We start from the raw sequence: 12681 nt of genomic DNA on the forward strand, positions 1-12681 counted from the left end.
ACTTTCCTGATAAGTGAAGACTTTCATGGGACATGCCCCTTGGACTAGTGTCCAGATATAAGTGAGTATATACCATTTGACTCTTTCTGCTTCTGGGTGAAATCATTCATTGGTGCCTCTTGCATGCACCTGGTGGCCAGGGACAGATGATGATGTCAGGTTGCTAAGCAACTTAGAGGCAGATCAGATTGGCTAGCAGGGTAGCATATCAGCTTGTGAACTAACACTTTCTGAAATTTTTTGTTGATTTGCTTGTTTTTTGCTTTTTGCTTTTTTTGTTGTTGTTTTTTAGACAGGGTTTTTTTTTCTGTGTAGTGTTGGTTGTCCTTGAATTGTTTTGTAGAAAAGGCTGTCCTCAAACTCAGAGATCCTCCTGCCTCTGTCTCCTGAAGGCTGGGATTAAAGGGTTTCACCACCACCAAGCAAAATGACAGGAGAATTTTTTTAAAGATTTATTTATTTATTTTGTGCATATGCGTTCTCTATCTGTGAACCTGTGTGTCAGAAGAAGGCACCAAACCCCAATATAGATGGTTGTGAGCCACTGTGTGGTTGCTGGGACACTTACTGCAACTTGATATGCCATAGCTGGTTGATATGCATGGGAGGCCTGCTCTTTTCTGAAGGGAAACAGAGATGGAGTGAATGTGGGGGAGAGGGGAGGTAAGGGAGGCACTGGAAGGAGAAGAAGTAGGAGAAACTGCTGTCAGGTCAGGATGAGAGAAAGAAAGAAAAAGAAAGAAAGAAAGAAAAAATATGTTGTGTGACTTTCTGAATCTAAGTTACTTAACAATTTCCTTTTCATCAACCTTCCTGCCAACGTCATGATTTTATTGTTCATTACGGCTGAAAAATTCCATTATGCATATATACTACACCTTCTTTATTGATTTATTTGTTGATCTCCATCTAGGTTGGCTCAGTTTCTTAACTATTGTGAACAGGGCAGCAATGAACATGGCTGTGAAACTCTCTCTGGAATAGTACCTAAGAGTTCTTTGGATTCTGTAGCCAGATATAGTCGTTTGGTCACATGGTATTTCTATTTTTCGTCTCTGTGGTCAACTTCCATACTGAATCCCATAGTGAACACGACAGACTACATTCCAACCAGCAGCGATTAAGGGTTTCCTTTTGCCTACATCTGTCCCAGCACTTGTAGCTATTTGTTTCCTTGATGTTAGCCATTCTGACTGGGATGAGGAGGAATCTAAAAGCTGTTTCTTATTTGCATTTCATCAACACTAAGGATGTTAAGTGCATTTACAAACTCATATTGACCATTTGTACTTCTTCATTTGAGAACTCTCCTTTCAGTTTACCAGGCTACTTCTTGATTGAAAGATTTGGTGTAGGGCATTTAATTTTTGAAGGTCCTTTCCTTATTCTAGACATTCACTGCCCATCTGAAATTGTTTTAAAAATAGAATAATGTTTGTTTTGTTTTTGCTTTTTTGTTTTTAAGAAAGGGTTTCACTGTGTAGCCTTGGCTGTCCTGGAACTCACTCTGTAGACCAGGCTGGCCTCGAACTCAGAGATCTGCCTGCCTCTGCCTCACGAGTGATGAGATTAAAGGCATGAACCACCAGCACAATTTTTTTCATTTTCAAACACAATTTCTTTTTTTTTTCAAGACAGGATTTCTCTGTGTATTAGCCCTGGCTGTCCTGGACTCACTTTGTAGAGCGGGCTGTCCTCGTACTTGGACTGCCTCTGTTCCTAAGCCTGTCTCTCCTTTTTACTTCCCACTGTGTGAATGAGCTTTTTAATTTCATGGAATAGCATTTGCTAATTGTCTGGTATTATTAATACTGGAGTTTGTTAACTCCCAATGTGATACTGGAATTCTCTTTAGAAACTGCCTCTATCTTGAATTGTTTCCTCTAGGTTATCACAGGAGCAGTGACAAAGTTTCATGTATGTGTTCTACCCGTATTTTGAAATTTTATGTGAGCTTAAACTAAATCACAATAGACAAATGTCTTTGGAGAGGGAATTTGAAGACACTACAGCATTGAGTCTGTGAATGGCCATTACTCATTATTCTTATCTACAATGAAAACCAGCAATAAGAATGAAAGAATGAAGTAATTGTACAGCTCAGAAAGAAAATGATCACTAGGAAGCTTAAGACCCAAAGCAACGTGCTAAAATATGAGGCAGTGACGATCAAAAAGATACCCGAGGCACACACCTGTAATCCCAGCCCTGGAGAGGCAGAGGCAAAGGCAGAGGCAGGCAGATCTCTGTGAGTTCCAGGCCAGCCTGGTCTACAAAGTGAGTCTAGGACATCCAAGGCTACACAGAGAAACCCTGTCTGGAAAAATTTTTTAAAAAGAAAGAAAAGAAAAGAAAAAGAAAAAAGAAAGCTGTTTTACACAGAAAGGATGGAAAAGGCACTCCCAAGGCAGGACCCTCATTCAGATGCAGGTCCAGTTTGTGGAAGGAAAGGGGCTTAATTAGTTCCCTGCTCCCATAAAGCAACTGGATTCAGAAGCTGATACAACTATGGCCCAAGGGCATGAGGGTCCATCCCAAGCTGGCAGCCAAAGTTGGTAGTTTCTTTCACACGGTACTGGTTTTAGAAAGAAGAAAAGTGCAACCCATGGACTCCTCCTCTGTGGTTCTAAAGAGCCCCTGAGGTCAGGATACAAGAGATGAGATTTACCTCCCTGAGAAGCCACTGAGTGAAGCTGTGAAGGTGAAGACCTAGTTGCTGGAGATGCCTGTACCATGAGACATTTGCTGCATACAGGGAGTGCAATCAGCCTAAGAGAGAGATGTGTTTTACAGACATCAGAATCTGAAGGGGTGGAGTCATCTGAGACCCTTGAAACTAAAGTTCTAGAACTAGACATATAGCTACATGGATTTGGTGTTTGACCTGTTCTGTTTTAGCCTTGCTTTGGTCTAATCTTTGCTCACGATATCCTCAACTCCCCTTTTTGGAATGGTAATGTATACTCCATGACAGTGTTTGGTGGAAAAATGTAGTTTGTTTTTGATTTTACAGGGAATTAAAATTAAAAGATTGCCCTGAGTTTCAAAGAATATGGAATTTGGACCTTTGAACACTTTTGACGACTAAAGGTTATTGAGCTTTTTGAAGTTGGACTAATTGTAAATGTGTCTTGCTCCATGAGATAGGCATGAACCACAGGCAGAAGGTGGTACCTCATGTACTTGAACACTTGATCCCCAGTTAATGGCACTGTTTGGAGGAGGTTATGGAACCTTTAGGTATGGAAGCACTGGGGATGGTATTTGAAAGTGTATAGTCTCATTTCCTTCCTATTCTTTCCCTCTCTTCCTGCCTACGGATGAATATGTGATCAACCAGTTTCCTACTTTGTCACCATGTCACAACTTCCCTACCTTGGAGGATTCTATCTATCTGGAACTGTGAGCCAAAATAAGCCCTTCCTTCCTAAAGTTGCTTTTGGTTATGCTGCTTAATCACAGCAAGTGAAAAGTAATGCAAGATGCAATTGGGATGCAAGGGGATAAGACTCCATCCTGAGGTAGCAGTAGAATGAGGCCGTGTCATAATGTGACACTTTTTTGCAGACATAGACTAATGGAGATTGAGGGGGTTATGGAGTCTTGAAACATAGTTATAGAGAGTAGCTGAAGTCAATGAACCAGTGGCAAGTCTTACTTTGGACTTTTGTTGTTGTGACACAACACTATGACCAAAAGATAATTGTGGATGAGTGGTTCTTTTTATCTTACAACTTTTACTTCATCATCCAGGAAAGTCAGGGCAGGAACAGAAGTCAGGAATCTCAAAGCAGGAATGGATACCTACAATTAAATAGATTTTTACCAAATCAATTAACGTAAAGAAGATAAATGGTCCATCTCCCAAGGAATTCTAGAGTCTGTCATGGTGACAGTTAGTACTACTAGCAACACCAAGCCATCTCCATCCTCCCTGTAATCTCCATGAAGCCCTCCTCACTGAACCAGACCCTCACAGACAACAGCACAACTGCCCTGAGGATTTCCACTCAGCATGGGATGTGCGGACTCAGGAGATCCAGCAATGGTGAAAAAAAAATGGATTGATTCATCCATTCATTTACTTTTTTTCTTTTTTTCTTTCTTTCTTTCTTTCTTTCTTTTTTTTTTTTTTTTTTTGGTTTTTCGAGACAGGGTTTCTCTGTGTAGCCTTGACTGTCTTGGACTCGCTTTGTACACCAAGTTGGCCTCAAACTCACAGCAATCCACCTGCCTCTGCCTCCCAAGTGCTGAGATTAAGGGCGTGTGCCATCATCGCCCGGCTGACTCATCCATCCTAAAAAATGCATCTCTCCCCTCTCTCTGTGTCCATGGACTGGGCTAGGAGCTGAGAGCCCAGGGGTAACGGCATAGGTCTACTTTACTGGAGGTTTCCTAAGTGCACTTCTGCCTCTACAAACACTGCTTCCTTCATGGCACTGTACCCTGGATTCTGCTTGGGCCCTGCTAGTAGATTTGATCCCATGGGTGCATTTTAGCACACCCTTCCTGGGAAGGGCTGAGTTCTCTGCCTGCACAGTCCAAATCAAAGGGGCCCCGAGTGCCCCCTGCATCTCCCTTGTCAGTGAGCGCGCTACTCCTGTGGGGAGCTTCATCTAGTGGGGATGTGCCTGCTGTAACCCATTCCTCTCCCTCTGGCTCACTTGCCCTCTCACACAACAGGACACAGCGCAGGAACCCCAGGGCCTCATCCTGTCCTAGTTCTGTCATCAGGTATCTGCCTCCAGCAGGGAGGTAGAGAGTGTCATGCTTTCAGCAGCTGGGCCTAGGACATGGCGGCCCCAGGGATGGCCCAGAGTAATGCAGCGACACTTGCTTAGTGCCTTGTGTCCAGCAGGGTCAGGGTGCACTGGCTTTAGCTTTTCCCTCCCAGTGACTATTTTACCATCAGACCATGCGTGGCTGTAGGCTCCATTGTGGCCACTTGCCTAGGGCCAGCTCCTTGTCATCCCCCATCCAACACTGAGGTCCTAAGGAGCCCCCCTATGCTGAAGAGGCATGGTCTCAAAGTGGCTCTTCATAGGAACTTCATGGCTCTCTGCTGTCTTCAGGAGAACGCCCAGATGCCGACCAAATTTCTGTCCTAAACCTACTCTGGCTCTCTTGTCACTGCCCAAGGGACAACGACACTGTTGTAGACCCTATCACCCACTCTCGGGCAGGCTCTGAACTACAAGGAGCTTCCTTTCTCTTGGAACACTAGACTGGCCATCTTCACCAATCAGTTCATCCCTGCCTGAAATAGTTTTCAGTCCCACATCTTTTTCTTTGTCCCTCACAGATTATGTACCCTGAGTGTGTAGGAAATGCTGAAGTAGCAGACAGCAACCTCTGCAAACCATCAGTATATCTGTGACAGAGACACACAGACAAACGAGAGAAAGGACAGGCCATACACAGACAAGGCAGGGTGAAGAAGAGAGGTTTGGGACAGGCCATTCTGGCTGCTTGGTTCCAGGGGACAGTCAGGTCAGTAGAAAAGCCAAAGGGACTCCACTGAGAAGATGATAAACTAGGCAGCTGATAGTAAATAGAGGCGTGGAGGCAGCACCTTGCTGCAAGGACTCAGAAGAGTCAGTGCAGCCAACGTGGGAGGTAGATGGCTGGTGCAGAACTTCCGCTCAGAATGTGTCAAGCTTCCTGGCAATAGCCTTGCAGACTGAGAAGGCAGACACGGTCAAGAAGCTACTAGTGGTGCCTGGCACAGAATTATTCCTCCGTATGCATACTTGCAAGGATGCCAGGCATTGTCCTGCCCTCCCCCTAAACTTCAAATCATCCAATCGTTATGACTCTTTCCTCCCCAAGCCCTTTTTATAGACAGAGGGAACCACGGGTCAAAACTACCTGTCCAGGAAACCGTAGCAGGTCAGAGACAGAGTAGGTGAATGGCTCTAGTTCCACTCATCACGCAAGCACAACCAACAGCTTTGTTCCCCATGAAGAGGGACTCTCTTCTATAGAGAAGGGGCTTGGTTTGGTCAGTGGGTGACAGCACAGCATTCCTAAATACTCAGAGACAACCCAGTATCTGGCTGGATAGAGGAGCCAAATGTGCCTTGTCCTTATAAACTTAGATGTTGCAGGACTCACCTACGTGTGCAGTCACTCACCCACTACTTAACCACACCCACACATTCACATATCAACACACTCACTCAGAACTCATTCAGTGAATGCACTGTAGCCAGTCTTATTTCTTGAGCTTAGCAGAAGATGCTAAACAGTATCACTGCTGTCCTCAGACAGGAGCCTTCAGACAATGACAACTGGGAGAGAATGCCAGGCGTGGCCAAGCTCAAAGGAGGCATCTCTTTTAGGCATGGTGGCCCACGGGGCACATCCCTCAGGGCAGGGGTAACCACTCTCTCCACATTTCAGGCCACTGTTGCCCTTAGGGGCACTGCAGACCCTGGAACCAGCCCTTTCCCATCGTCCTCCCTGTCCCTGGGTACAAAGGGATGATCATGCGGCTGGCCGGACATGACGTCACAAATTCATGTACAGTGACACAGCTGGCTTGCCTGGCTCACCTAGAACCTGAGGCTTTGCTGACACTGTGCCCCAGAGGATAGGAGACAGACAAGAGCCAGTCAGAGTGCCTGATGTGTCTCTTAGAGCCAAGGAAACTAGGGAATGGGGAAAGGACCATATATGGCTTTTCTCGACTATGGGTGCACAGGAAGATGAGGGCAGCCAAGTTAGACTAGGATCACGGTCATGTGGCCAGCAGAGTTGCAGGCACTGGGCGTACCAGAAGGTCAAAGGAGACCCACCTCACCGCGTTTGCAGACAATTCAGTCAGGGAGCTGATCAGTCCTTCCCTGCACTAATGGTGATAAGTAATGACTGGGCCACACAGATGCCATGCACTCCTGTCCTAGGAGTATCCTGGCTTCGTGTCATTCTGGGAGATCTGTGTGGGTCACACACCATCACCACAGTAGATAGTACTAGAGTCCCACGTAAATGGGGCTTCACGATCGATCCATGTGTCTGGGAAGCCAAGAGCGCCTGACTCCTGCGCAGGAGGTGCAGTGGACAATGGGAGGGCCAGAAGCAAATGGTTCTCTATGCAGAGGCAGAGGAGCAGGAGAGGAGAGCAGCACGGCTGAACTCTGGGCTATCTGTCTCATAACTTAGGGATGCTCAGACTGCCCCCTCCCCAACCCTAAGAGTGCAGAACAGGGTGTGGCTTGCTCCTGGGCATAGATCCACCAGGGAGCCCTTAATCCCATTACCACCTACAGAGCAGTCTTTACATTCCTCAGACAGGATGTGCTGGCTCAGGCCTCCCACAAGAAAGGAGCTGAGGAGATGCAGCTAGTACCTCATTTTGGACTTTTGAGTCCAGACTCTGCCCAGGGATTGGGATGTGTGCTCTCCAGCTGCACACAGCCTATTTCCCCTTCAGGATAGGGTCTCTCTGTGTAGCCCTGGCTGTCCTGATTCGCTTTGTAGACCAGACTGGCCTCGAACTCACAGGGATCCACCTGCTTCTGCCTCCTGGGTGCTGGGATGACAGGTGTGCTCCACCTCGCCTGGACACACAGCACTTTTAAGGGAGCAAGTGAGTCAGGGAATAATGAACCTCTGAGCATCCTTAACAGTAGCTAGTGACTCTGGGACTGTCGCCCTGAGTAGACGGTAAGTCTTGTGACCCACAGCTGCTTAATGGGTCTTCTGCCTACAGAAAAGAGCTGATTCCCAACTACAGCCCAGGTACAGTCAGCTTGTTCCTGTGGGCGACAAACTGGGGCAAGTGTCTGGAAGGAATCTCAGAGTTCGCCTGTGTGGCAGATTCAGCAAATTGCACTGCTCCCTGCAGAGCTAGTGATGACTCACCTTGGCGTGGTCCAAATATGTCACTGTGACTTATAGGCTGCAACTTCCTTCAGTGCTCATGGTCACTTCCCATGACATGTCCTGCAAGGGGGCCCAGCTCTCTCATTGAGAGACATCTGGGAAGAAGGGGCCAACAGAGAAACCTGTATTGATACTGTGGTTCTGTCGCTGTGTGTCCTTGGAAATGCAGCCTCACTGAGCAGTGGATTCCCAGGACTGAAAACCCCATCTGCTCCCCCCAGAGTGGCTCAAGAGTTGTCATCTGAGGTAAAAGTGACCTAGTCAAAAGGGAAAGCAGAGCCAACCAAGAACACCTTCAGGACTGGGAAGATGTGCCAGGCTTCTGGGAAGGAGGCAGCAAGACTTTCTTATCAGCTCCACCAGCTGCCAGTGGGTACCATTCACCTTAGTCTGTGTTATTTTCTTTAAAAAATATTTTAACTTTTTAAAATTTTATGCATACGGGTGTTTGCCAGGGGCTTTAGACTGGGCTTACAGTACCAGGCACATATTTCCTTCTGTGAAGTGGTTCACACATCACTTATACCTCAGCCCCTAAGGCCCAGGGAACACTGCGGAGGGAGGAGGGGAAAGAGTGTCAGAGATGTGAAATGCTGTCTCCAGGCCATTTACACAGCCATTTTGAACATGATGTCATAGCAGCTGTGGCTGCCTGCACTGGGCCTGTACAAAGCTGGGCCTGCCAGCAGCAAATCACAGAGTGAGGAGGGGGTGATGGGGCCTCCAGCACTCACTGTGAGCTTTAGCCAAATGCCGGATTCTGGGAAGGGGCAGTCATTGCCTTGAGTTGTGGACCAGAAAGTGAGTTCCAACCCCGTGACCACGCAGACTGTCCTGGTCCAAATCAGAGGATTTGTCGGGAAACAAAACAAAAGTGCAAGCATGCATGTGGGAAAGAGGCCTGTAAGGAGGAAGGGGGGATGAAGGGGGCTGTGGGGATAAGAGAGGATGGGGTTGAAAGTAAACAGGATGTACTGTAAGCCTGAATGATACTGTCTGAATGACCTTCCTGAATAAAACTGTCAAAGAACAGATTTAATGACTACAAATTCAGTCATCGGACTTCTGGGGCACATCTGGAGCAGAGCACTTTAGCCTCCATGACGGAGAACCCCCATAGTGCTGCAGATAGCCTGACAACTGTCACTGAGTATCTCCAGGCTTCATCTCAACAAGCAGCGCCTCAGGGGGCATCTGTATGTTTTCCCCAGGCTGCCTGGACAATAGTGACAAAACTGCTCAGTGCTTGGCAAAGAAATTCACATTTGAAAGGGTTGGGAACTCACTGCATCTATTGAAGGCTATGGGCCAGAGACTGGGCAAATGCTGCCTCCTTTTACTTGGAGAGGCAGCTCAAGTTCCAAGGGAGCCTTTAGGGACAGGTACCTCTCTTACCTATGTTCTGGCCAGAGGTTCAGCTGTCGCTGCCACAGAGCCTCCAGTTTGGGGCTTGCTCTTGAGGGAGGCAGAAGATTGCAGCAGACCATTATACCCAGGCAGGATGCAGCTAGCTATCTCCTAAGGCCTTCTAAAGGACCTCACTCCAAAACAGTGGCCTTCTAGAAGACTCTTTAATATAGAAAAACTGTGAAAGGAGACAGTCAAGGATCTTTGAACAATTAAAACACTCTTCTACCTTCTGAATACACAGAAGAGGAGTGAGGTAAAAATGGTCCACAGCTCAACATACACCATCAGCATGGTTGTAATTTCACTTGCAAAAGTTGTTATCCTCTTGATTGTATCTTCTCGTTCCCACCATCCCTCCCTCTTCCACCCTTTTCCCCTCCTCTAGACCTCTGACAGAAGGGAACCTCCTCCCCCACCATATAACCATAGTCTATGAGGTCTCATCTGGATAGCTGGCTTCCCTTTCCTCTCTGTGCCTGCCGGCCTCTCCAACAAGAGGAAGTGCTCAAATTGGGAGCATCAGAGTCTATGTCAGAGGCAGTCCTTACTCTCCCCATAACCTTGGAGAATGAGCTATCCATTGGCTCTATCTGCCTGCCTTGGTGTTCTCCTTGTGGGGCTCCTGAACCTTCTGGGTCCTTCCATTCCCCCATCTTCCATTACCACTCTCAGAGCTCCACCCTGGGGTACAGCAGTGAGTACCAGCATCTGTCCCAGTCTTCCACTGGGTGAAGTCTCTCAGAGGACAATTATGATGGTCTAATATCCACTTATAAGTGACTGTATACGACGCATGTCTTTTTGGATCTGAGTTACCTCACTCAGGATGATAGTTTCTAGTTCCATCCATTTGCCTGAAATTTCCAAGATTTCCTTTTTTTTTTTTTTGTTAAATACGGCAGAGTAGTATTCCATTGTGTAAATGTACCACAGTTTCTTTATCCATTCTTTGGTTGAGGGATGTTGTTTCCGGATTCTGACTATTACAAATAAAGCTGCTGTGAACATAGTTGTGGGGAAGAGCCTTGAACTCATTAACACAGGAAACAACTTCCTGAACAGAATACCCATAGGTCAACAGTGAATAAATGGGACCACACAAAACTGAAGAGCTTCTGCAAGGCAAAGGACACTGTCAACAGAGCAAAATGACAGCCTACAGACTGGGAAAAGATCTTCACCAACCGTACATCTGACAGAGGGCTAATATCCAAACTATATAAAGAACTCAAGAAATTAAACACCACCAAACCAAGTAAACTAACTGAGAAATGGGAGTACAGAGCTAGCCAGAGAATTCTCAACAGAAGAACATCAAATGGCTGAGAAACACTTAAAGAAATGCTCAACGTCCTTAGTCAACAGGGAAATGAAAATCAAAACGACCCTGAGATTCCATCTTACACCTGTCAGAATGGCTAAGGTCAAAATCTCAAGTGACAGCACATGCTGGCAAGGATGTAGAGAAAGAGGAACACTCCTCCATTGCTGGTGGGTGTGCAAACCTATAGAACCACATTGGAAATCAATGTGGCGATTCCTCAGAAAATTCAAAACAGTGCTACCTCAAGCCCGGGCTATACCACTCTTGGGCATGTACCTGAAAGATGCTCCGCCTTACAGCAGTAGAGTTTTAAGGGCAAGCCACTTGCACTTCTGGATAGGAGAAACAAAGAATGTACTAGAAACACTGCTGCAGAAGGTCAGAGGATGCTGCTGCTGTGGATACCTGCTGTACATAAATCACATTGATTCAGAGGAGCCGATATGAGAACAAAGCCTGGCTTGATAACTGTATACAGACTGAGGAGGAAGTCTCGGGTTGCTGGGGAGAGGACTTTAAGAAATGGCACCACTGTCAAATAAGCGTATCTGGACTCCACCCGGAGGGGCTTCGTTTGAATGGAGGAGTTAAAGGGAGCAAGGAGGGATCTCTGTAATGGGGAGGGGCAGTTACTTATTGGAGGGGCAACTACTGAAGTGTGGAGGGGAGCAAGGAAGCAGAAAAGGCTCACCATAGCTGGAAGGGCTTGTGTAACGTGCTGTGAGTGGTGGCCCAGGCCAGTGCTGTGACCCAGCGACCCGCAGGCTTCCCACGTTTGGACAGTTTTCCTGTTATAGACAGGAGCAAGGGTAGTTAAAGGAGCAGTCAGTGGAGACTGGCAACGGGGGCTTCTGGACAATATGGAGGCAGGAAATGCTCCTTTGAAGGTGGCCTCTTTGCAGGAGAGAGAGCGGCTCTCCGGGTCCAGTGGGCCCCTTCTCAAGGCCTGGCAGGAGAGGTGGCTTACAGGCATTTTCTTCTGATGAGTCAGTGGGAAGGAGAGCCACAGCTCATCCTCAGGGAACCAAGTGTTTGGAGGTTCTCAGCCTAGTATCGTGGCAGATGAAAAGAGCTAACGCTCTGCTGTAATCACAGGGGCGGGGTGTGTGTCTGTAGTCAGTTGAATTTAGAACACAGGGTAGGGTAGCATAGTCTTTGGTGTTTTCCCAGGAGTCCTGGGTGCAGGTCAAGTCCAATATCCTGGAAAACACTGCCTGGATATTTGAAGGAGAAAAGTGGATTTGAATTCCTTGGTATATCTCAAAACAAATAGCAACAGATTACAGGCTGTACTTAGCTGTGAACCCATAGACTGACCGGAGGAATTTGCAATGGAGGAAGTCCCTTACACTCCAGGAGAGAGAAAAGTGTCTATATATGGCACAAAAGCTGAAACCCATGACTGAAAATGGTGGGAGTAGTGAGTTATGAATTTATAGCCATACACGGAAGTTCGGGAAAGTGGCAGAAAGGAAATTAAAAGGGCAGGAGAGTTTACACCAAAGAGAGAATTCCCCCTGTTCATGTCACAAAAAAGTCTGATATTCCTGACCAAGCTATATGTCATATAACCAAGTGACAAGTCTGATGGAGGTGATGTGGTGACCCGTGCCTATGACAGCGACACTTCAGAAACTAAGGCAGGAAGATCAAGGGTGGCTAACTAGACTGGGTGACAGTGTGACCTTGTGTCCAGGGAAACTGTTAAGTAAGAGGAACAAGCAAGCAGCCAAGGGTCAGAAAGAGAAACATGGAAAAGCATGGTGGCCCCCAACTGTATCTAGTAGTCCAAGCCCAGTCTCTAGGAGGACAAATATGTATTCCAGCAGCTGCAGAGTGGCCTTCTCCCCATGTGGCCCCTTCTGCTCCAAGGCTGGTCCACCCCACCTGTCTTTGCAGAGGCCTGTCCCCTCACTCAGGTGGACAGCATTAGCAACAACGGCACAGCTCCTATGGAAAGCAGGCCGTACTCCGCTGCTACAGGGACTGTTTAAGATATAAGTAAAGGGCAGATGCAAGTGTTCTTCTGGCCATGCCTCACACCTTTCCCCGTGGTTGCG

Source organism: Acomys minous (genome assembly GCF_964271855.1).
Source record: "Acomys minous genome assembly, chromosome: 7".
Classification (NCBI taxonomy): domain Eukaryota; kingdom Metazoa; phylum Chordata; class Mammalia; order Rodentia; family Muridae; genus Acomys; species Acomys minous.